This window comes from Engraulis encrasicolus, chromosome 24, assembly GCF_034702125.1.
Source record: "Engraulis encrasicolus isolate BLACKSEA-1 chromosome 24, IST_EnEncr_1.0, whole genome shotgun sequence".
NCBI classification, from domain to species: Eukaryota; Metazoa; Chordata; class Actinopteri; order Clupeiformes; family Engraulidae; genus Engraulis; species Engraulis encrasicolus.
In genome coordinates, this window is record NC_085880.1 from 15,842,148 (window position 1) to 15,852,147 (window position 10,000).

The window sequence follows — 10,000 nt, forward strand, 5'->3', positions numbered from 1 at the left end:
CACTGCGGAGCACTTTCGCTTCAGACACAATTCCGACCCCTGCAGACGATTTCACCACAGCAGAGAATGGATAGTCAATGGGCGGCTCCGACAAAATTGAACTCATCTCTAATCGCGCTGGTGTGCGGGGTTGTATTGAAAACACTGGAATCGAACTTTTGCGGAGCAGTGCTCTGCACTTTGTCTGAGCCGGTGTGCGGATCCGCTAAGGATATGGTATATAACAGCATGTAGTGTACACAAAAGGAAGTAGTATAAGAAGATGAAGCGCAGTGTACGCTAAAGGACATGGTGTAACAACACACTTGACCTTAATCTACCCCTGTTGACCCACTGTTGCTGACTTGGAAACTTCTACAAACCCTTCAGTCACATGAAAACAGAAATGACATGGCTGTCACATTACACACAATTGTGACACTTGGAGTGTGTGTGTGTGTGTGTGTGTGTGTGTGTGTGTGTGTGTGTGTGTGTGTGTGTGTGTGTGTGTGTGTGTGTGTGTGTGTGTGTGTGTGTGTGTGTGTGTGTGTGTGTGTCAGGGTTCATGACAGAGAGAGAGAAAGACAGAGAGAGAGAGAGAGAGAGAGAGAGAGAGAGAGAGAGAGAGAGAGAGAGAGAGAGAGAGAGAGAGAGAGAGAGAGTGTGTGTGTGTGTGTGTTTATGTGTACAGTATACAGACAGAGAGTGTGTGTGCGATGACATAGTACGTGGGCCTGAAAGAGAGATCAACTGTGTATATGTGCGTAGGTGCGTGCGTGTGTGTGTCTTTCTGTGAACAGCTTTTCCAGGCTAAGGACGGATTTGACCCCACCCCCACCCCCAGACATGACCTGCATCACCTTGGTAACCTGCTTCTGTCATTTCCTATCCCACCAACCAGATGATTTGGCCTTCCAGGCACTCCTGATCCCTCCACCCATACTCATGAACGGCGTGACGTGTTCCATGTGCGTTACGCCCTTTTGTGGGGGAAAACAGCCAATGCAAGTCAATTGGAGGTGTTGGGATTTAATAGGCCTAAACGAAAGATAAGGACCTGTGGACTAGCGTTGTTCACGCGCAACATGCCGAAAATGTGTTGTGTTCAAATAATATAGCCAAACAGACGTGGCTGAAGCATGGACTGTGTTCATTTAGGCTAGCCGATGTAGCATGTAAGTTGATGACACATTCGGTTTGATTTCCCCCATAAAGGGGCGTAACGCACATTTACGAGCAAAGTACCCGGATGGCCGTTCATGCCTATACTGTATGGGCACAAGCAGGTCGATGGATGGGAGAAGAAGGGGCAATCTAATAGCCTAGTAAACTAGCCCCACCTGCCAGCGGTAAAAAATATTTTTGCCTGCCAGTGGGTCTAGCCTTAGACAATGCCCCAGGCCCTAAAATGCAGGAGAGTTGTTTTGAATTGTTTTGAATCTTTGGATGCAAGGTGGACTGGGCTTTGAGGGAGTGACGACAAAGCGTTGGCCTAAAGGCACAGACACAGCTTGAACAACAACGGGTTGTTCCTATCAACAATCTTCCGTTGTCTCATTGATTGGGGCCAGACTAAATATTCACATTTAATCTCACATTTAGTCTGGCTTGCCAGGCTACCTATCTACGGTTTCTTTCTTCTTTCTTTTTTTCTAATACTTTGTGTATTTCCTCTACTGGTTTGTATGATTGCTTTGGCAATATGGATGTCTTATTCGTCATGCCAAATAAAGAGGAGGGGGAGAGGCGCCGAAGATGACATTAGAGGAGAGGAGGAGAGAAGCAGAGCAGAGGGAGAGAGGAGCAGAGGGGTAGAGGAGGGGGAGAGGAGCAGAGGGTAAGAGGAGGGGGATGGGCAGAGGGAGAGAAAAGCAGAGTAGAAAAGCAGAGGGAGAGGGAGAGAGGAGCAGAGCAGAGGGAGAGAGGAGAAGAGGGGGAGTCCCACAGGCATGAGATGAGGATGACAAGGATGAGGAGGTGAGGGTGAGGGGTGTGAGGAGACAGAGGAGGAGCAATTGTGGATATGTCTAACCTGTGTGTGTTAGTGAATCTGAGGTAGTGCCGAACAGCCTGATCTCCAAAAATTCCGTGCTCCTGGACACGGATGTTAAGGACACGAAATCCGTGTCCAGGAGCACGGATTTTGCCAAAATTCCGTGCTCCTAGACACGGAATTGTTTTCCGTGCTCCTGGACACGGAATTGTTTTCCGTGATGGGCACAAGTAAGTGCATTCTATAGGCTATTACCACAGCACTGTGTTAACTCTATCATTAGAAAATACATACCAAATGCTAATCCTAAACAAAATAATGCTATAGCAATTTAAGTTGTGCCCTGACCGAAACATTCCCTAACCTTAACCTGTCATTAAAGACATATTTCTGAGAAATACCTTTTCCAGTTGGTTGCTAGGCTATCAAATTCATATAATGAATGAAATAAAACTAGCTGTGCCCAGACCAAAACAATCCCTAACCCTAACCTGTCAATAAGAAATGTTTTTTTTTTAGAAAAAATATTTGAAATTAGAAAAATCCTGAGAAAACACAAGACTGGAAACATACAGCTGTGGGAGTATAGAGAGAGCACTTCTGTGTGTCCATCACGGAAAATAATTCCGTGTCCAGGAGCACGGAATTTTGGCAAAATCCGTGCTCCAGGACACGGATTTTGTGTCCTTAACATCCGTGTCCAGGAGCACGGAATATTTGGAGATTATGTTGTGCCGAAAGGTTGAAACGTCATCATTCCAAAGAATGAATTAACAGTTTAAAAAATAACTTAAAAGAAGAAAAATCCAATGAAGTGTGTAAACCTTTTCTTAACCCGTTAAAACACGGGTTACCAGAATGGCAATGACCGAGTCATAGTGCATTACTAAAAGCTCTCGATTATGTCATAATAGCTATGGTAATTAACCTTTCAATGACTATTACAGTGTGCCACTGGTGGTATGGCATGCATTATGGGGCTACATAAAAAAGTCAGTTTTTTTGTTCTGCACCAAGTACTGTGCCCAGGCTAAGTCACAAGAGAGGGAACAACACCATTCAGCTTTCTAGCCATTCAGACCCTGTTAATCCCCACACATACACATACACTTACAGGTCAATGGAGGGTGGGGTTGAGAGGTCAGAGAAGACATAAGCAGGGCTCTAAATTAACACCAGCCAACAGGACGAATGCTGGTGAAAGTTCAGCTTGGCTGGTAGAAAAGACCAACTTACTAGCTACTTTGACCCATTAGTGGGTGTGTGTTTGGCTACCAAGATTAACACCTACAAGACATTTTTGACATAATGTAGGCTGAGGGATATAGATACATATATAGTACAAGATAATCTACACACACCGACTGAGGGCAGCAATATGGCGGATTGATGGCTATGCACAGCGGCGATCTGACAACGTGGCATCTATGGCAGGATTTGTCAAACTCAGGCCAGGGCCAGTGGAGTAATTTTATTCCGCCCGCGAGATCATTTTAAAATGTGTATTAAAATTGGCACATATACTATTACATAATGTACAAAATAACAGGACTTGAGCATAAAGGTTGGTGTGTCACAGGAGTATGAGTGGGCCCAGGCCAATGAAACGGCTCACACTTATATCAAACACAAATTCAGGCACATTTGAACTAACGCATATGATGGGTGTGTAAAATCAAATGCACGCACACACTATTTTAGTCCATTTAAAAAAAAATAAAAAAAAAATATTAAGTTTGTCCCTCAACTTCTTTCAAGATGATGATTTTGGCCCTCAGTCTATTTGAGTTTGACACCCCTGTTCTTTCAATCATCCTAACACCCATCCTCCCTTCTGCTTGAGGCCTCATGATGGCGTCGCAAGATAGAAGCTTAATTCAGTATTTCACAAAAGCGCAGTTCAAAGGTAATGTTCTCCTTTGCAGTCACGATATTAAATGGGAAAAAGTCAGCCAAAAAATGTTGTGGCTAGGCTGACAGCGGGGGAACAGTGCAAGGCCAGAGCGAGGCCACAGGCACATGTGGAGGACGGGAGTTAGGATAATGGATTGCACATCTAGTGTTCGTATCGGTGGTGGGTTGCCAGGTGAGTGAGAAGGGTGTGAGGAGAGGAGAGGAGGAACAGCTCCACTCAGCTTTCCAACCATGCTGGCAGTTTTTACTGTGTACATACAGTACATATAAACTTGTGAAAGTGAAAGCCCATTGGGAAACTCCAACACCCATTGTCATTGTGACACAGCACTCCACAGCACACAAGTGAACACTGCACGCAACAAAATTGCATTTATGCCTCACCCGTGCAAGGGGGCAGCCCTCAATGGCCCCTGGGGAGCAGTGTGGCAGGACTGTACCATGCTCAGGGTACCTCAGTCATGGAGGAGGATGGGGGAGAGCACTGGTTGATTACCTCCCCCACCAACCTGGCGGGTCGGAAGTCGAACCGACATCCTTTGGGCTACAAGTCTGACGCCCTAACCGCTTACCCATGGCTGCCCTCAACCTAAACCCTAAACTTACTGTTTATATGTCAATGGAGGGAGATTAGTAGATGATGAATACACAAGCAGAGAGGGTGAAGGGTGTGAGGAGAGGAGAGGAGGAACAGCACCATTCAGCATTCCAGTCATGCAGGCAATCCTCATTCCCACACACGTGAAAAATACCGGCGTTGCACTTCCTACTTTTCTTGACTGACGAAGTTGCATATGATACACCGAGCTTTGCACCTTAAGTTGTAGAACTTTTAGAACTTTACACTGACTTTTAACTCCACTCTTAGAGTAATTTGACTATCCACAGTGGTGTAAATACAAGTCTAAGTTTAATTTAAAATATTGACATTCCAGTGTTTACCGTACACACATACAGTCAAGTTCAAAATTATTCAAAACCCCTGATTGAAATTAAGCATTTTAGCCAGTTTGAACTCGATTGTATCTGGTTTGTAATCATATCAAAGAAGGAGCTGTAAACTACACAAATACAACTTAAATTACAGCAATATTTCTGGTGAAATACCAACAAATGCACAATTAACCCCTTAGTCACATACATCCTTCGTCCTACAACATCATTTGGCAGGTAAGTTATAAAATCCTTCAGATGTGAAACATACAGTGCACAGTAATAATGAGTAGGCCTACATACCTGTTGAAAAGTAGGTTAACATTTTGAACAATATTTCAATAAAAACACGTTATTTCCAAAATGATCATAGAGTAGGGCCTAAGTTTAATACAACATATTTTGAGCTTCTGACAGACAAGGTCAATAGTATGACTTCAATTACATATTTTTCTATTTTTGTGAAATCATGCTGGTGTAAAAGTGAGTACACCCTTATGTTAAACTCCGGAACAGGATTATGATTTGCTTCAGTAGTCACCATGGAGGTAGTAAAAGAACTGGAGAGCGTGAATAAGTTCCGCCTCCAGTCATTTCAATGAGAAATTCTAGGCTAGTGAATTCAGCCAAAGTTTCCAAAATGGAGTTATTTCCGCCGCCAGTTTACTCAGCCAATTACGTGCCACGTTACTGACTGACTTACGTTTGACTAGAAAGTTCTATGGAAGACGGGCATTGGATGCATGGAGGTGCCCAACCACATACCTGTAAAGGTCTGTGCGCCCAACACTAAACTCGCTCACCCACCAATCATAAGTGGGGTCGGAAATGAGAATTTGTGAAAACAGCAAACGAGGAAGTGCCTTGCTAATAGGCGAAGCTAACCAGCCAAATCCTGCCCCCCTGGTAGTCACAGTACATATTGAGAAGCATGTTCCTTTTGGTGAAATTCAGCTTCCTACTGTTGATGACATCCACACAGTCCCACCACCATGCTTGACTTCAAGCTCAACAGATGTTGTATTACACTTACTCTATGATCTTTTTGCATGTCTCTTTTTTTTTGGGGGGGGGGGGGGTTGACCTTTATTATTACAGGACAATGTGAGAGTAGACAGGAAACAATTGGGAGAGACAGATGGGGCAGGGCCGTGAAATGACCCTGGCCGGACTTGAACCGGGATCCCCGTGGGTAATGTAAGCCCAAATGTGGGGGCTTAGCGCGCTGCGCCACAGCGCCCCCCTCACTTACTCTATGATCATTTTGGCTAATCATAACTTGTGTTTTTGTTAAAATATTGTTCAAAATGTTACTTTTCAACAGGGGTGTACTCATTATTGCTGTAGCTTAACAAAGTATTTTTCAGAGAGGACAGGAGAAGAGGTAAAAGAGGAGAGGGAGGGAGATAGGGGAGGAGAGGAAGAGGGGAGGGGAGCTGAGCAGGAGAGGAGGAGAAGGGGATAGGCGAGAAAAGGAGAAGAGAAGAGAAGAGAAGAGAAGAGAAGAGAAGAGAAGAGAAGAGAAGAGAAGAGAAGAGAAGAGAAGAGAAGAGAAGAGATAGGAGAGGGCAGGGGAGAGGGGGAGATACGAGTGGAGAGGAGGAGTGGAGGGGTTGAGCAGGAGAGTGGGAGAAGGGGAGAAGAGGAGAAGGGGGTCAAAATAATGATCACAGTGAGGAGGAAGATAATGATGTTGATAAAGCATTAGGAAGAGTGAGTCACACTGTGTTTTTCACATGGGCACTTTGAAGTGCATTGTGGGAAGGGACTGTTGGCTCCGTTGCCTCCGCCATACGTTAAGAATTTTCAGGAACAAAAATCCAATGGAAATTATAGGCCTACAGTGCTTACAGTATTTCTCAATTGGTTTTGTACATTTCTCACAACAGAATAATCATTCTCAAAACGTCTTGTTCAATTGTGACTTCCTGCTGTTATCTGTGCACATGGTAAAATACGTTTCTCATAGTTTTCAGCATTTAGCAAATGCTTTCATCATCATGCAGATGGTTGTGTACAATTCTCAGATTTTTTGTACATTAGCAATTGCTTTTGTCATATCACTCAAAAAGCATTGTCACTGAATACACAAAACTATCTCAAACCCCAAAACATTTAGGCCCTATGTCATAGTATAAGTCTTGACATGCAAAATGATTGACCAAGCTGCCATAATGTGTTAAGCACTGTATAATTTTCATTGGATTTGTGTCTATAAATGTGATCTGAATTGGTGAATTGCTCACAATGACTCTCTCATCAAAAGCAGTAGAAGGGAAAGAGGAAACAAGCATGCAATGCAACAATAAGCACTGTACTGCATTACATTACTTTATGCCTCATGTGCCCTTTATAATTACGCTCCATGCAAAATTACAATATTTCCCTAGAATTTCACAAGACAGTAAGTGCACTTTATACAGTATCAGTGTATTGTTTCACATTTATTTTGCTTTACAGTTCTATATTTTTTTCCACATGGGCCTGCAAGACAAGCAAAAAGGGGTGGTAGAGGGCGCACTCTGACACCTCAATCAGAGTTGACTATTTTTTTGATTTTGCAATGAGAAAACCTTTCAATAAATAACTTATGTCATACTCTAAATGTATATCTAGTACAATCTTACCTGATCAATGTAATATAAAGTCGAATTTACAACATTTTTCATCCATTTTGTTGTCTACTTTGTGTTGTGTTAGGGGTTTCTTATTTACCAATGAACTGGTTTTTTTTTTGCGTGTGTGTTTTGCTGTGTTTTTTTTTGTCATTTAGTTAGTTATTAATTGTTGTCTGTCTCTATTTTATATTTTTTGTGTATGATCAAGAAAAGATGTCTTTCTTTTCTTCTTTTATATATACGTAGCCCTGTTTTTGTCTGTTTTAGTGTGTGTTTCCCCAAGAAAAGAAGTTTATCTTTTCTTCGTTTTATATGTTGTTTTGTATGTTGACGTCTTGTTTGTGATTTTTTTCTGTGTGGACCCCAGGAAGAGTAGCTGATATGTTTATCAGCTAATGGGGATCCTAATAAAATATCAAATATCAAATCCATTCTAAACAACATTTCGCTTCAGAAAACATCCTCAAGAGTGTACTAGTCAATTGACAACATGACAAATCGATTTGACTAGCTTGTCCATACACTATGGCACAATGACTAACCGTTCTGCTGGCACTGACGCGTTCATTGACACAAAAACTTGGTTTTGAAAGACAAACTAAGGATTTTGAGGAAGAGACTTGGTTTTGCAGGTCATCCATGGTGTTTTGCCATTTGTTAAAGCTGTTTTGAGAATGAATACTGTGTTTTGAAAATTGCGAGAGAGATTCGAGAAATGTACAAAACCAATTGAGAAATAATGTAACACATAACAGCTTGGTAAATCATTTTGCATGTCAAGACTTATACTATGACCTAGGGCCTAAATGTTTTGAGGGGTGAGATAGTTTCATGTATTCAGTGACAAAGCTTTTTGAATGATATGACAAAAGCAATTGATAATGTAAGAAAACACTGAGAATTGTACACAACCATGGCATATAGTGGACGAAAGCATTAGCTAAGTTTATATGTTAATAACAATGAGAAACTGATTTTATTATGTTCACAGGTAACACCAGGAAGTGACAATTGAACAAAGACTTTTGAGAATTATTATTCTGTTGTGAGAAATGTACAAAACCAATTGAGAAAAACTGTAATATAATGGCTAAATCATCATTGATTCGTTTAAAACACGGCAACATGTTTCAGCCATAGTATGGCCTTCCTCGGGGCAGAGTCATTTGATGGTCAGTGCCAGTGTGAACAAAAGGTTAGTGGACACAAGCAGGGCTATAAATAAACCTTTTTTCACCACTAGCCAATTTGGCTAGTAGATGTTTAATCTTAGCCACACATACACTGTCTAACAGTCAAGGTGACTAGTAAGTTGTCTTTCTATCAGCCAAACAGAGTTTTTAACAGCATTTGGCTCTTTGGCAGGTGTTACGTAATTTAGAGCCCTGGACACAAGAGAAAAAGTTGAGGAGAGAACAGAAAGAAAAGAGAATAGAAAGACATACAAAGAGAAAATGATGGAGGGATGGAGTGTGATGGCGATATGATGGGAGAAGAGAAGAGAGGAGATGGAGAGTAATGAGGAGGGAGAGAAGACAGAAGACAGGAGATGGAGAGTAAAGAAGAGAGTATAAGACAAGACAAGACGAGAGGAGACTAAAAGCAGAGTAGAGAATAGGGGAGGTAAGGAGAGGAGAAGAGGAGAGAGATGGTACAGGTGAGGAGGAGATGGGAGACGAGGAGAGGAGAGGAGAGGAGAGGAGAGGAGAGGAGGAGATTGGAGAGGAGAGGTCGAGAAGCAGAGGAGAGGAGAGGAGAGGAGAGGAGAGGAGAAGACGCAGAGGAGAGGAGAGGAGAGGAGAGCAGAGGATGGCATGGCACCTCATTCTCCAGATACATGTATCTGTGCTGCAGAGATCAGTCCATGTCCATAGCCATCACTGCAGTGATTTTGTGTGTGTATCTAATTGATTTTCAAAATAATTCTCACTTAAATCACACAACTGATCTCAGTATACTGTGGTGTAGTAATTTAGTGTGTGTGTGTGTGTGTGTGTGTGTGTGTGTGTGTGTGTGTGTGTGTGTGTGTGTGTGTGTGTGTGTGTGTGTGTGTGTGTGTGTGTGTGTGTGTGTGTGTTTGATTAATGTCAATAAAAGCACGCTTAAAAGTTAAGCATCGCAAACACTCAATGAACTATGAACGACCTCACAGAGACAGGCACACAGCCTTCTCTCACACAGAGACACATGCGCGCATACATGTGACTTTCCTATGCCAAAACAGACAGACAGGCCAAACATTTAGCTGCTCCATCTCATTAGCAGCAAACGGAAATTCAGAAACATACAAATAGCCTACATGACACACGTGATTTTTTTTTCAACGCACTGAAAGGAAGTGAAGTGTATCGCTGGCAGGAGATATCCCACAGGGCAAGCAGACAAATAATCTCCAGACTTAGGTGTAAGACTTCAGAGCTCATAGGAATGGACGCTTATTTACCTTCAAAGCATGCGCTGTCGACACCAAGAATTTCCCCTCACAAACGTCAGGCTGTTGATTCTTTTCTTCGACTGTTTATTCCCCACGCTGTCACCAAGTAGCGTCGCCTCAATTGTACAC